The sequence below is a fragment of the Pseudorca crassidens genome, chromosome 21 (assembly GCF_039906515.1).
Source record: "Pseudorca crassidens isolate mPseCra1 chromosome 21, mPseCra1.hap1, whole genome shotgun sequence".
Classification (NCBI taxonomy): Eukaryota; Metazoa; Chordata; class Mammalia; order Artiodactyla; family Delphinidae; genus Pseudorca; species Pseudorca crassidens.
This window is the reverse complement of record NC_090316.1, coordinates 12,360,961-12,376,435: the sequence shown is the minus strand read 5'-3', so window position 1 is coordinate 12,376,435 and position 15,475 is coordinate 12,360,961. Positions and strand designations below refer to the sequence as shown.

The 15,475-nt window shown below is 42.3% G+C and overlaps 1 protein-coding gene across 6 annotated transcripts in view; it reads right to left on the bottom strand.

The window, feature by feature from the left end:
- FUT10 (fucosyltransferase 10) overlaps positions 1–15,475 on the bottom strand; it is a 238,557-nt gene that overhangs the window by 108,991 nt on the left and 114,091 nt on the right. For all 6 annotated transcript variants that reach the window (XR_010939501.1, XR_010939502.1, XR_010939504.1 and 3 more), the window contains exon 5: positions 13,551–13,695. The gene's annotated coding sequence lies outside the window, so the exon portion shown is untranslated. The remainder of the gene's footprint in view (positions 1–13,550; positions 13,696–15,475) is intronic.

The following is a 15,475-nucleotide window of genomic DNA, read 5'->3' as shown; positions in this document are numbered from 1 at the left end:
GCTTTACAATGGTGTGTTAGTTTCTGCTGTACAACAAAGTGAATCAGCTATACTTATACATATATCCCCATATCTCCCCCCTCTTGCATCTCCCTCCCACCCTCCCTATCCCACCCCTCTAGGTGGACACAGGGCATCGAGCTGATCTCCCTGTGCTATGCGGCTGCTTCCCACTAGCTATCTATTTTACATTTGGTAGTGTATATATGTCAATGCTACTCTTTCACTTCGTCCCAGCTTACCCTTCCCCCTCCCCGAGTCCCCAAGTCCATTCTCTACATTTCCATCTTTATTCCTGTCCTGGCCCTAGGTTCATCAGAACCATTTTTTTTTTTTTTTTAGATTCCATAAATATGTGTTAGCATACGGTATTTGCTTTTCTCTTTCTGACTTACTTCACTCTGTATGACAGACTCTAGGTCCATCCACCTCACTACAAATAACTCAATTTCATTTCTCTTTATGGCTGAGTAATATTCCATTGTATATATGTGTCACATCTCCTTTATCCATTCATCTGTCGATGGACACTTAGGTTGCTTCCATGTCCTGGCTATTGTAAATAGTGCTGCAATGAACACTGTTGTACATGACTCTTTTTGAATTACGGTTCTCTCAGGGTATATGCCCAGTAGTGGGATTGCTGGGTCATATGGTAGTTCTATTTTTAGTTTTTTAAGCAACCTCCATACTGTTCTCCATAGTAGCTGTATCAATTTACATTCCCACAAACAGTGCAAGAGGGTTCCCTTTTCTCCACACCCTCTCCAGCATTTATTGTTTCTAGATTTTTTGATGATGGCCATTCTGACTGGTGTGAGGTGATACCTCATTGTAGTTTTGATTTGCATTTCTCTAATGATTAATGATGTTGAGCATTCTTTCATGTGTTTGTTGGCAATCTGCTTATCTTCTTTAGAGAAATGTCTATTTAGATCTTCTGCCATTTTTGGATTGGGTTGTTTGTTTTTTTGATATTGAGCTGCATGAGCTGCTTGTATATTTTGGAGTTTAATCCTTTGTCAGTTGCTTCATTTGCAAATGTTTTCTCCCATTCTGAAGGTTGTCTTTTCATCTCATTTATGGTTTCCTTTGCTGTACAAAAGCTTTGAAGTTTCATTAGGTCCCATTTGTTTATTTTTATTTCCATTTCTCTAGGAGGTGGGTCAAAAACGATCTTGTGATTTATGTCAAAGAGTGTTCTGCCTATGTTTTCCTCTAAGAGTTTTATAGTGTCTGGCCTTACATTTAGGTCCTTAATCCATTTTGAGTTTATTTTTGTGTATGGTGTTAGGAAGTGTTCTAATTTCATTCTTTTCCATGTAGCTGTCCAGTTTTCCCAGCACCACTTATTGAAGAGGCTGTCTTTTCTCCATTGTATATTCTTGCCTCCTTTATAAAAAATAAGGTGACCATATGTGTGTGGGTTTATCTCTGGGCTTTCTATCCCGTTCCATTGATCTAGATTTCTGTTTTTGTGCCAGTACAATACTGTCTTGATTACTGTAGCTTTGTAGTATAGTCTGAAGTCAGGGAGCCTGATTCCTCCAGCTCCGTTTTTCTTTCTCAAGATTGCTTTGGCTATTTGGGGTCTTTTGTGTTTCCATACAAATTGTGAAATTTTTTGTTCTAGTTCTGTGAAAAATGCTATTGGTAGTTTAATAGGGATTGCATTAAATCTGCAGATTGCTTTGGGTAGTATAGTCATTTTCACAATGTTGATTCTTCTAGTCCAAGAACATGGTATATCTCTCCATCTGTTTGTATCATCTTTAATTTCTTTCATCAGTGTCTTACAGTTTTCTGCATACAGGTCTTTTGTCTCCTTAGGTAGGTTTATCCCTAGGTATTTTATTCTTTTTGTTGCAGTGGTAAATGGGAGTGTTTCCGTAATTTCTCTTTCAGATTTTTCATCATTAGCGTATAGGAATGCAAGAGATTTCTGTGCATTAATTTTGTATCCTGCTACTTTACCAAATTCGTTGATTAGTTCTAGTAGTTTTCTGGTAGCATCTTTAGGACTCTCTATGTATAGTATCATGTCATCTATAGAAAGTGACAGCTTTACTTCTTCTTTTCTGGTTTGGATTCCTTTTATTTGTTTTTCTTCTCTGACTGCTGTGGCTAGGACTTCCAAACCTATGTTGAATAAGAGTGGTGAGCGTGGACATCTTTGTCTTGTTCCTGATTTTAGAGGAAATGGTTTCAGCTTTTCACCATTCAGAATGATGTTGGCTGTGGGTTTGTCATATATGGCTTTTTTATGTTGAGGTAAGTTCTCTCTATGCCTACTTTCTGAAGAGTTTTTATCATAAATTGGTGTTGAATTTTGTCAAAAGCTTTTTCTGCATCTACTGAGATTATCATATGGTTTTTATCCTTCAGTTTGTTAATATGGTGTATCACATTGATTGATTTGTGTACATTGAAGAATCCTTGCATTCCTGGGATAAACCTCACTTGATCATGGTGTATGATCCTTTTAATGTGCTGTTGGATGCTGTTTGCTAGTATTTTGTTCAGGATTTTTGCGTCTATGTTCATCAGTGATATTGGCCTGTAGTTTTCTTTTTTTGTGACATCTTTGTCTGGTTTTGGTATAAGAGTGATGGGGGCCTCGTAGAATGAGTTTGGGAGTGTTCCTCCCTTGCTATATTTTGGAAGAGTTTGAGAAGGATAGATGTTAGCTCTTCTCTAAATGTCTGAGAGAATTCGCCTGTGAAGCCATCTGGTCCTGGGCTTTTGTTTGTTGGAAGACTTTTTTTTTTTTTTTTTTTTTTTTTTGGCAGTACGCGGGTCTCTCATTGTTGTGGCCTCTCCCGTTGCGGAGCACAGGCTCCAGACGCGCAGGCTCAGCGGCCACGGCTCATGGGCCCAGTCATTCCGCGGCATGTGGGATCTTCCCGGACCGTGGCACGAACCCGTGTCCCCTGCATCAGCAGGTGGACTCTCAACCACTGTGCCACCAGGGAAGCCAATACCAGCCCATTTTAATCACTGATGCCGAGCTCTGGCTCAGCTTTTGAAAAACCATCTCCTTCCTTCTCCTTTGCCAACAGCCCCACCTGACCAGCATTTGACTCATTTCAAACAAATAGATGGCAAATTTCATTCCATTAAAAAAATTTAAAAAGGAAACAGTCACTTATTGTCCTTAAAGCTTCTGGCTTTGCTGCCTATGAAATCCCATCAGTGTCTAGAATCCATTTGCTTTCCATGCTCCTAGATTATTCCAAATCTTCTCTTATCTACTGAAATCCACAACTCTGCCACCATCCTTACTCCCAGCTGATGACATTACTTCCTACTTCACTCAGAAGTGACCTTCCACAGATTCTCACAGCATATCTCCTGCCTTCCCACCTGTTAGTGGATCAACTTGTCATGTTCCTATTTAAAGACATGCCCTCCACATGGGTACCAGGTCCCATGTCCTCCACCTGCTCCAGAACTTCACTCCTGAATTCTCCTTTCTCTTCTATGTCATCTATTTTTAGTCTCTACTGTATTATTCCCATCAGCATACTAATGTGCAAGTCCTTCTCTCATCTTGGAAAAGAAAAGGAAAAGGAAGGTTGACTCCATTTACCCCACCAACTTATACCTAATTCTTTTGCTCCCCTTGGTAGCAAATCTCTTTGAAAGAGTTACCTATACTTTCTGTCTCTCATTCCTCTCTTCTTATTATCTCTTAAACCCACTCCAGTCAACTCTGTATGAGATGCTGAAGCAGTTCTCAACTCAACACCAAGAGGTAGGGCGATGGGGTGAAAGAATGTAAGCTCTGGAGCTGGCCTGGCTAAGTTCGAATCCCCACTCTGCCACAGTCCAATCATGTGAATTTAGAAAAGTTACTTAATTCCTCCGTTCTTTGGTTTCTTTATTTGTAAAAAGGGAGCTATATTAGTATGTACCCCTAAATTTGTTGTGAAGATTAAAATTAGAAGTTGCATGTAACCTGCTGAGAACAGTGTCTGGAACACACTGCGTCCTCAGTAAGTGCCAGTTACTATTATAATCTAGAGCAGTGCTATCCAAAAGAAACATAATGAGAGCTACATATATCATGTAAAATTTTTAGTTGTCATGCTTAAAAATGGTAAATGGGAATTGGTGAAGTTACTTTTAATAATTTCTTTTATCCCAATACCCAAAATATTGGGCTTCCCTGGTGGCGCAGTGGTTGGGAGTCCGCCTGCCGATGCAGGGGACACAGGTTCGTGCCCCAGTCCGGGAAGATCCCACATGCCGTGGAGCGGCTGGGCCCGTGAGCCATGGCTGCTGAGCCTGTGCGTCCGGAGCCTGTGCTCCGCAACGGGAGAGGCCACAACAGTGAAAAGCCCGCGTACCACAAAACAAACAAACAGACAAACCAATACCCAAAATATCATTTCAACATATAATCTATATAAACATCATTAACAAGGTATTTTAAGTTCTTGTTTTTGCATCAAGTCATCAAATCCAGTGAGTATTTTACACTGACAGTATATCTCAAATCCAGACTGTGCATATTATTAAGTGCTTAGGAACCACATGTAACTAGTTGATACAACAGAAGAAACCCATGGGGAAGTGCCCCCTCTTTGGCTTGCTAGAACCTAAATTCTAGGTTATAATGCCTTCTTACAATACATGTCATTTGCCTTAAAGCTAAGGTAGAAGTCCCAAGATTCAGTCCACCATCAGTGTCAGAACCAGAAAATTAATGGGGACTTTAATTTATAAGATCCTACACCTAATCTCCCCAAGTGGACCAGGTTAATCCATCCTTTTCCTAAGACATCATCCATTTCCTCTTTGAATGGGCGCATTGATGCTGGCATTCTGCCATCTGCCATTTTTCCAAAACATTTCTTTCCTTTCATTTGATTCATGTTCTAATTCATGTATTGATTTGTACTTTCTGTCTCTTTCTCTTGCTTTTCTCATCATCATCATTTTCTGGAAATGAGACATGGAATCAGATGACAGCTGGGTAAGGGAGAGGTCGGAAGGAGAGCTAAAGGAATGATTTCCATGATACCAAAGTCAGGAGCTAGATGAAACATCAGTATTGGAAGTATTGCGAGTGGATGTGTGGGGTACCAGAGGGTGAGAGGAGGGATGTAAAAGCCTCCCATTTCTCTCCATCTTCACTGACACTGTTTCATCGGGTCACCCCACATACACACTGGACCAGAGCAATAGCCTCCTGACCAGAGAGTTGGAAACACCACGGTTAAATTTCTATCTCTTTTGTTTAGCTCAGGAATGGAAGTCCTAACCGCTGGAGGCAATGGAATTCCCCATTTCTCATTTCTTAGGGGTCACTGTCCTTCACTACCTGATGTCCAATGCCTTAAAAACCATTGTTTTATATATATTGTCTGGGTGGTGGTTGTTGTTGTTTCTGGTAGGAGGATACATTTTGTTCCTGTTACTCCATCTTGGCTCAAGGCAGAAGTCTGGGATGGTACAAGTGTAATCTTAGTGAATCTGGAGGCTTCCCCCTGCTCTAGGATTTTATCCAGGATCAGCACACCTCCTATAGTGCGGAGACATGGGCTGATGTGAACCTATCGGGTCCTCAACCACTGGTCCATGCAGGTGCTGCTGAGACAGCCTTTGTCTCCGTGACCCTTCAGCTCTGGCAGCTCGTTACTGCTTCTGGGCTGTGTTGGACGTCTAGGAGCCTTTGTGAGTCTCTTTAGCCCCATTACCCCCTAGACGCAGTACCATGTAGCCATGCTCTATCTTTCTGTGATCTGTTCATCTCTCCAGGCCTTTGCTGGAGAGGATGTGCAGGTTTCTCTCCTAGGATCATACTGATTTCTTCGCTCTTATCCTCCCCATCGCTCTTACACCCTCCTTAGCCTTGGAGGAATTGTTTTCTTATCTTGGATGGGAGTGGATTTTGGAGACTGGTTTATAAGTGAATCCTTAAATTCCCCCAAGGGCTGGGGCTTTGGGAACACAGAACACAACCTCTCAAGCCTTTCATGCTTTCTGCCTGTCACATCCTTCCCCGTAGGCCACATAGAGAAAGCTGATTATTTGCCTGAAGAGAGGAGGTAGGAAAAGAGAAAATACCATAATAAAAAAATTATGCCAAAGTGATAAGGAATGCTCTTTATTTTGTTGGGACATTTACCTTTTGAACTTACTCAATTTATAGCTATTTTAAAAGTAGCAACGTATTTTTTAGAGAGAGTGCACTGAGCAGAGGCTTAACTTAAAAATTCTTTTTAGTACCACTATATTTGTATGGCAGGTGTAAGCTAGATTGAGGATATATAATAACTTGGCTGTGTTCGACAGTAATGTTCAACATGGCGTACAAAGCTGTTCTTTTTAGCGTCCTGAATAAAGATGTTTTCCCTTCTTAGACTCCAGTCTTCCCTGTCACATCCACCCAACTTAACCTTGATACGTTATTGATGTATCCTCCATATTGTTTCTATACATCATTTTTAACCAATAAAAACTTTTAAAATATTTAAGATGCATCATTTCATCACTGGATTCTGATGCATTTAGCATGGTCTGGCTTCCAGCCTCTGTAATCCTTCTTTCCTACATGGCTATGGCCACAGGACCCCAAGAAAGCCAGACGCTGGTCTCTAGAATGAATTCTGGCCTCAAAATAGGTGAAATTATGATTTTTGTGCCCACATTGTGAGAAGAATTTCCAAGTGGCTTCTAGGTTGCCCCTAGCCTTTGTTTTTTTTTCTGATATTGAGCTATATAAGCTCAATATCAAGATTTGTATACTTTGGAAATGAATCCCTTGTTGGTCCCATCATTTGCAAATGTAATGCTCTTGAAAAAATGAGTTATTATAATTGTTGTTTCTGTGATGGCCCTAAGAGGCAAATACTTAGTGACTGAATACGAGGGTGGTAATCTCTCTTCATTACCTCCCTGTTAGAATATCCATGCGATGCCTTATTCTATGATTCAGTGGTTTCTCCTTTAAGCAGATTCCTTGTTATCCTTAAAGACACAATTCTCTCTGAACAATGTCTGTTTGGTCTTCGAGGTGCCCTGTTTTGGGGATTGAGTCCTGCTACTGGAAATTTTCCCCACATCCAGTGAAACATCACACCAGAGTCAGACTATGGCCTGCTGAACCATCTGGCAGGAGGTATTCCAACAGTGGTACTCCTCCTGGGCAAGTAGGATATCCAGATGCCACCTCTTTAGCATGTGCTCCACATTTTCAGAAGGGTTCACACTGAAAGTTAAAGGACATGATAAAGTAAGCTAGTTCAGAGAAGGAATATATAAGCCAGGGGACGGTCTCATACATCCAGCTCTTCTGGGTTGAGAATTTAATATGTACCAGACACTGTATTGGGTGTTGGATGTACAGAGATGAAATAGATGTGAATGAAATAGACATGGTGCCTACACTTTGTGGAGCTCACTCTGGTGTGGGTGTGGGGAACAGGGGCAGGTGAGCTCATAAGTAGGTAAACAAATGCATAAATCCATAATTATAAAATGAGAACATCCAACAAAAGGAAACAAGCAGCCAGCGATCATAAAGAACAATGAGTAAGGATCAGAGAAGGCCTGCTTTAATCAGTAATATTTAAGATGCAACTTCAAGGAGAAGATAGATATTAAAATTCATTCCCAACAGAGAAAATGACAGAACAATGGCTCTAAGGCAGTGATAATCGCAGCAATGGGTTCAATCCCTGGTCGGGGAACCAAGATCCTGCATGTTGTGTGGCGTGGCCAAATAAATAAATAAAAGAAGTGAGAAACATTAAGAGATGAGCCCTAAGGTTGTCCCAGCTGACTGCCTTGAGAGCACTTCCAGGCTGCAGCTTGAGGAGGGGGGACCCAGGAGAAGCCCAGTCGATTCCCTGAGTTGAAGAGACAAATCTGAGTGACTGGAGTGACCAAGACAGCTAGAGTTTGTTAATCTACAATTTAAATCTAGCAGAAATACCTTTCACAAAATGAAGATGAAAGAAAGACTTTTCCTGACTTATAAAAGCTGAAAAAGTGTATCACCAAAGGGAAATGATACCAGATGGAAACAAGGATCTACAGCAAGTGAGGAAGAGCACAGGAAATGGTAAGCACTTGAGTAAATATGTAAGTCTTTTCTCTTCTTAATTAATCTCTTTAAAATATACCTGACTATTCAAACGAAAATAATAGCAATGTATTTTGGGGTTCATAGCATCTGTGTAAGTAAAATGCATGGCAACAATAGCATAAAAGCTAGGAAGAGAGAAAAGAAAGGTTCTTATGCCATAAGTGAAGTCATGGTGTATCGCTTGAACATAGACTGTGAAAAGATAAAGATGCAAACTATAAACCTTAAATAAATGACTAAATAAATAACAAAACAAAGTTATAGCTAATAAGCCAACAAAGGAGACAAATGGAATCGTAAGGATTACTCAATGCAAAAGAAGTCAGGAAAGAGAGGGCTAAGTTCCACCAGGAGACGTGGGTTCCAGCCCCAGCTCTGTCTCTGGCTGATGGTAGGAACTTAGTTTCTCTCTGGATCCCAGTTTTCCTCTCTGTAGAGTTAGGTGTTTGGACTAGAGTCTAGTCTAGTCACTAGGTGATCTACAAGGCTCCGTCGAGCCCTAACATTCTAGAGCATATGACCTTTTGTCAGAAAGTCACCTGAGATCTTAGACATGAGGGCTGGTTGAAGAGGCAAGAGAAACTCTAGCAGAATTTCCTTCTGGAAGAATGACTGGACTGGGAGTCAGGACACCTGAAATCAGTTCTACTCTTCTGCTGCCCATTCAACACCTGCAGACCTAGATTTCAGAATCCTCCTCAGTGAAGTGAGCTGACTGATGAATTCTCAGGTCCTGTCTCCTCCAACATTTCAATTTCTGATTCTAAGTATCATCCTCTATTGTGCCCAGGCTCTTAGTCAGTACCCAGGGGAAATAAATAAAAATATGTCTCATGATCTCTGATCACAGTTTGAAATTAGACAGTAAGTCCCCTACACATGAACCTTCAAATTGTGAACTTTCAAAGATGCGAATGTGCGTTCACATGTCCAATCACGCAAGTTAGTTCACGTGTCTGGCGTACACTGTCACACGCGTGCATCCTCTACAAGTGGTTGTGCTTTTGTGTACTTTACTGTACAGTACTGTGTAGAGTACAGTAGTACAGTATCTTTATTTCAAACCCAGGATGTCCGGAAGCAAGCGTAAAAGCAGCAGTGATGTAGCTGGTACTGCTAAGAAGCACCAGGAATTGGAGGCTCAGAGAAAGGACAAAGAGAGACAAGAGGAAGAAGAAGTAACTGAAGAACTGAAGAGATTCACGATGCAGGAAATGGCAGGGGATTTTCTTTATTTGAGGAGGCACTGTTAGATTTTGAGGCACAGGAACCAAACGAATGTAGAACGGTACACAAAGGTTGCAGCAGCCGTTCAGAATGCAACCCAGTGCTACCGCATCATCTATGATGAGAAAAAAAGAGGTACTACCCTGACATCACTGGATTGTTTTTTCAAGAGGGTAGATAAGCTTGAATCCAGCAAGGAACCAGAACTTGTGCCATCAGCGTCAGGCGTGAGGGAAATGGCAGCTTGCCCTCCATCACCTGAAGCTTGCCCTTCCAGCCCCTGTGAACTTCCCGAAGGCTTCCTTGCCGATAGCCCATCCATTATTCAGAAACTTCTTCCAAATCTGGCATCCATGAAATAAACCCTTCCCAACAACTGTGAGCTTATTGGTTATCCTTTCTGATTTGTTCGTAGGAAGGGCTTTCTATGGACAAGACCAGGAAGAGCAGCAGGCGGGTGGGCACATCAGGCACTGAGACAGGGTTGGCAAGAGTGGGAAGCATGGTATCTCCCAGGCAACTCACTCAGTCATGAAAACAGGTTGCCAAGTAGCCCATGTGACTGGTGTGTGCAGAATTCTTCGACTGCCTCAGAAAAAGAAGAGCATTACACCGGTACAACATCATATTTCTGACTGCATCAGATTTTCTCTAGATGACTTGATGATAATAGTCTGAGGCTATACTTGCAAAATGACAGAGCTGGGATTGCCTTTGGGATCACTTCTTCCACATGTCTCATTTTACACGCGAATAAACTTAGAAGTGAAGTGGCTTGTCCATGGTCACAAAGGTAAGAAATGACACATCTGGTCTAGTGCCCTGGTCTCAACTTTTGATCTACTATACTTTCCACTGCATCACACAATTTCATATTCCTGCTGAACTTTAAATATCTCAACAACAGTGATACAGATATTTTGCTCATTTCTTGACTTTAGCCCTTTAGGATACACTTAAAAGAATGTTTACAGAGCGCTCCTCTGTGTGTAAAACCAAGGGCAAAATGCTTCAACGAGCTAACCCGGAAGCTAGTCTTGCCCAAGAAATGCTTTCACTATACTGTCATCCTTGAATCCCTCAAAATGAATCTGTGCCCTTGTTCATCTAATTTTCCAAGTAAATATCATCAGTCACCTTGAAGCAGGTCATTTCCTGCTGATAAAAACAGTCTTTGTCAAGGCTGTAAGCAGTCAGGTTTTACCACCTGGTCATTAATCCCTAGAAATGCCCTACACCCAAATTCTTAATTGCTTAAACAAATGGTTTCCACGGGTGATTAAACATCAGAGCAAATCTGCAGCACTTGCACAGTAGTTCTTTGGGCGACTACTCCCAGGGAACTCGGAATGAGAAGTTGAGAGAACAATGGTGGTCAGAGAGAGGAGGTCTGAAGGTGAGGGGGGACTGTGTTCTCACACCCTCCTCAGATGTCACTCTGAGAGCAGGTGAAACTATGAAATATGGGCATGTAAGACAGGAAGGTCTGGTGGCGAAACACTGGAGTCTCAGCCATGATTTAACAAACTTCTGTTGGGAAGCTTTAAATAAAAACATACTTAAACAGGATTGGGGGTCACAGTTCCTGGAGAAACGGTCTCATAGCTGTCATGTTATGGCCATATCACTCTTCTATATTGGCTACGTTGGCATCTCACTCAACCTCTAAGACATCTTCACATGACTTTGGCTTCTCATAGCAGGGTGGTCTCAGGATAGCTGGACTTCTTACTTGGTCACTGGATTTCCCCAAAGATATTGACCCAGAACATCACTTCTGCTGCATTATATTGTCAAACCAAGTCACTAATACCAGCCCAAAGTCAGGGAGAAGGAAACAGACTCCACTTCTCAATGGGGGAATGGCATACCTGTGCACAAGGGAAAAAGTTAATGGTGGCCACATTGGAGACAAGCTACTGAGTATTCCTTATTATCTACCAAAAACTCAGAGCTCTCCTAGGGAAATAGCTCTTCTACCACTCTGCCACACCTCAGCCCAAATGGCACTTCCTCCAGGCAGTCTTCCTTGATTCCCCAAGAATATGTTAGAGGCCCCTTCTGAATGTTCACATGCTAAGTGCACATATCATAGCAATTGCTAGTACTCTTTACAAAGATTACTTGTTCACATACTAAGTGCATGTATCATAGCAATTGCTAGCACTCTTTACAAAGATTACTTGTTCAACTCTACACCCCCTTGCCTAGCTGCTGCTGAGAACACTGGTCATGTTCACCATTGCCTCCCCACTACCTAACATGGTACATCGTGCATGGTGGACCCTCAGCAAATGTTTAGCCAATCATGGAAGCCTACTGGAGTTATCCTTCGGCTTCAAGAGTCAGGATGGAATCCTTGGTCTTTGTGTCTCTCTTCGCTTGTTTCCCCTTAACTTTTCTTCAGCCATACAAGAGCATCTGTTTTCACATTAACAGCACCATCAAAACCTGTCCTGAACTCGTATTTTTGTTCTGCTGCAGCTCCTGTGGGCTGGAGTGGTGATTATCATGCACAAGAAAGATGCAGGGTCGGGGCATAAGCTGCTCTAGAAAATGAGTCTGCCATGATACGCCAGCCAGGAGCTTAATAGGGAGCATGATCTCCAATTTGCTGAGCGTAGCTCGACAAGGAGCCCTGAGGTGGGCTTGTGATATGCCATTCCTCAGAGGGTTTCAGCTGCGGCTGTGCTACAGAGAAGGACTGATGACTCTGCTAAGAGATTTGAACACAGTCCTCTTACAAAACAGAAGGGCTGGGGTTGCTGGGCTAATTGGAGTTGCAGGCGTGTGTATGTGCATGCCATACATAATCATGCATGTATCTTATATACGTAAAACAGAAGGGTAGAATATTTGAGGATAAAACAAAAGCCAAAAGGACAAAGGCAACAGGCAATCTAATCCACTTAATGGGTCAAGGAGCTCGGAGCTGAGCCGCAAATGCATCATTTGATAACAGTAATGAAAAAGACAGCAATCTATATCTACAAATAGCATTACGGCAGATTTGGTTTAGAGGCCAAACTAAGTTGATGTGAAATTTACGAGACTGGCTGTCTCTCGGATATGACTGAGGAGGGAAGGCACACTCAATTCCTTCTTTCTTCCTTTGGCACTCAGTGCGAATTAGATCTTATTTCCAAGGTAGGCTTTCCTGTTATGTGGGACTTTGTTCTCTTTAAATAACAGTTAAGCGTTTTGCCACCCAAGTTTATCTTAATACGGAGGATGCCAATTTTACAAGTGGGTGAGGTCTCTGTCTAGCCTCTGTAGGTCTCTTGCACACACACGCCACATACACATGTCCTCGCGTGCACACGCGCACGTGCGCGCGCGCGCGCACACACACACACACACACACACACGGTTCAAAGTTGCAGGTGGCTTGAGCTGGAATTTGCAGGAAAGCCTGTGTCTGAATCATGACTTAGCAGCTGGTCCTAGAAAATGTCTGAAATGTGTCCTGATGATTTGGACAGTATGTTTTGCGTCTGCAAAACTCATTACAACATTCCTGTGCAAAATGCTGTTGGAAAGGCGCTTCATTTTCAACCAAAGTTCTGATACATCCTCCAAGGTAATCACAATACATTGCACTGCAAAATACGCAGGATGCATTAAGCTTTTTTCTCCTTACGATGCCTCAGTCAGTATCAGGTAGCACTTACAAAGGGTAAGGAAGTCTTCCTTCAACACAGCAATGTTCCTACAGTTGTGTGCTGATTGACCTTAACTTTGTGCTGTGCTTGCAAAGAAAGGGGACTCTGACAGATTGTACAGAGCAGAGCATGTACAAGTCAAGTGGTTGAAAGGAAGCAATAAGCTTGTTCCTGCTGCGTGTGAAGTGAGTTTCACCCTAGACTTGCTCCTACTTCAACAGTGACAGCAGATGCAATCAGAAGTTTGGGGAGGGATTTTGAGAAAACAGTTTTTTAAAAAAGTCACCCCTGGATTTAGGTCTTCACCTGTTTTGTGAGAAATTTTATAATAAGGGAAGTCACTTGACTGACTGATTTCACACATCAAACCTAAGCAAATTCTCCCTTGTGAAGGAAATATGAATTCTGCATAAGATGCAACTACAGAGATAAATTCTCTTCCCTCTTTAATTTTCTTAATGCCTTTTGCAGGTCTCTCTCCTTTGGTCAGGGTAGGTAACTAACGTAAAGTAGACTCAGAAATACATAATGATTCAAGAACAATAGACAATGTATTTTTTGCTCACCTAACAGCCCAGCGCAGTTTCAAGTCATCGTGGTTGGTGGTGAGGTGTGGAATGCTTTGCTTTACGCATCACTCAGAGACCCAGGCTGATGGAGGATTCATCAACTACATATGATGGTCTCCCTGGAGGTCTCCATCCCAGTCAGCTGGAAGGGAAAGGAACATGGAAAAGCCCACGTGAAAGGTTGCATGGAGTATGGCCACATCACTTCTGCTCACACATTCTTCTGGCTAGAAATCTGCCACACCAAGCTGCAAGGGAGGCTGGGTAATGTGCCCAGGAAGGAGAGGATGTGGATTATGGTGAGAGCTGGCCATCCCTGCCACACTCCTCTCTTCCCTGTTCTTTCAATGGCGGAGTTCCCAGTTTCCCAGGGTCTCTCTCAGTCTTATAATAGGCCATGCTCCCCCCAGACACTTTCAGGATGCAACGATTACTATCTATAGAATACTCTCAAGTGTCCAGCCAAAACACACCTCCTAAATTCAAGACTGAAATTTCCAAAACCCTACTGTACATCTAACTGACGATCAAACGAGCACCTCAAATTCGACACACGTTATACCAAATTTGTTATCTAACCTCATCTGTAAGATGGAGATGATAACAGTATCTATTCATAAAGTTGTGATGAGGATAAAATGAATTAATATGTGTAAACCACACAGAAAAGTGATGGTACACAGCAGGGGCTCAATAAATGCTGGTCATTATTATTTTCTTCCCCTCCTTCCTTCTTCTCTGGCAAATCTGTTCCCCTTCCCGTGTTTCACAGCCTTCATCACCTACTTAGACCAAGTTAGAAGCCCTACTGGACTCCTTTGCAGCTCTTAGCACCATCCAGTGACTCTCACTAACTCTCAGAGCTGCTGCCTCATCTTCATTCTCATTGTCATGCTCTGACTCAGACACTCGTTACTTCTCAACTGAACTGTTGCAAAATCCTGCTCAGTGCCCATCTGTCTCTGCTGTTTTCTCCCTCTAGCTCTTGTTTGCCAGAGTAATATCTTTAAAATGTTCTAAACTGTGTTCTCAAATACTCCAATGGCTTTTTATTGTCAATACATATAAAGTCCACAATCCTTAGGGCTGGAAAAGCGAGTTAAGCCAAGTTGGAACAGCCTTGAATTCTATCCTGGTTTTTCCCTCCCTCCATTAACTTCAGGACAAATCATAATTGGTAAGTGATAGAGGTATGAATAAAATGTTGGCGGGGGGTAGAGGCAGACTAGATGGATTCTGATTGGAGGTGGATGGCTGCTCTGAAGACATGACATCTGAGCTGGAAATGAGAAATTTGAAAGAAGGAAAAAAAGGGTGGGCTTTTTTCCAAATTTGGTTTCATGTGTGTCGAATTTGAGGTGCTCATTTGATCATCAGATAGATGTACAGCAGGGTTTTGGAAATTTCAGTCTTGAATTGAGGAGGTGTGTTTCGGCTGGACACTTGAGAGTATTCCATAGATAGTAATCGCTGCATCCTGAAAGTGTCTGTGGGGAGCATGTCCTCCCTTCCTGTCCCAACCATAGCAGATTACTTACGCTCTTTGCTCTCTGTGCCTTTTTGACTCTGATCCTCGTACCGTGAGAGCCCACCCTTTTTTCCTTCTTTCAAATTTCTCATTTCCAGCTCAGATGTCACGTCTTCAGAGCAACCGTCCACCTCCAATCAGAATCCATTTAGTCTGCCTCCATCCCCCCCCCCGTATTTTATTCATACCTCTATCACTTATCAATTATGATTTGCCCTAATGTTAATGGAGCCTGTCTCCTCTACTCAACTGAGTCCTTGAGTGTCCCCAAGCAGAGTTAGTCTCGCCACCATGATACTTTAACTTAATGTTCCAATTTTCTCGGCTTACTGGTGTATAAATATGGAACAGGAACTACCTGCAACTGGGCTACGTGGATTCCCTCTTCCTCACT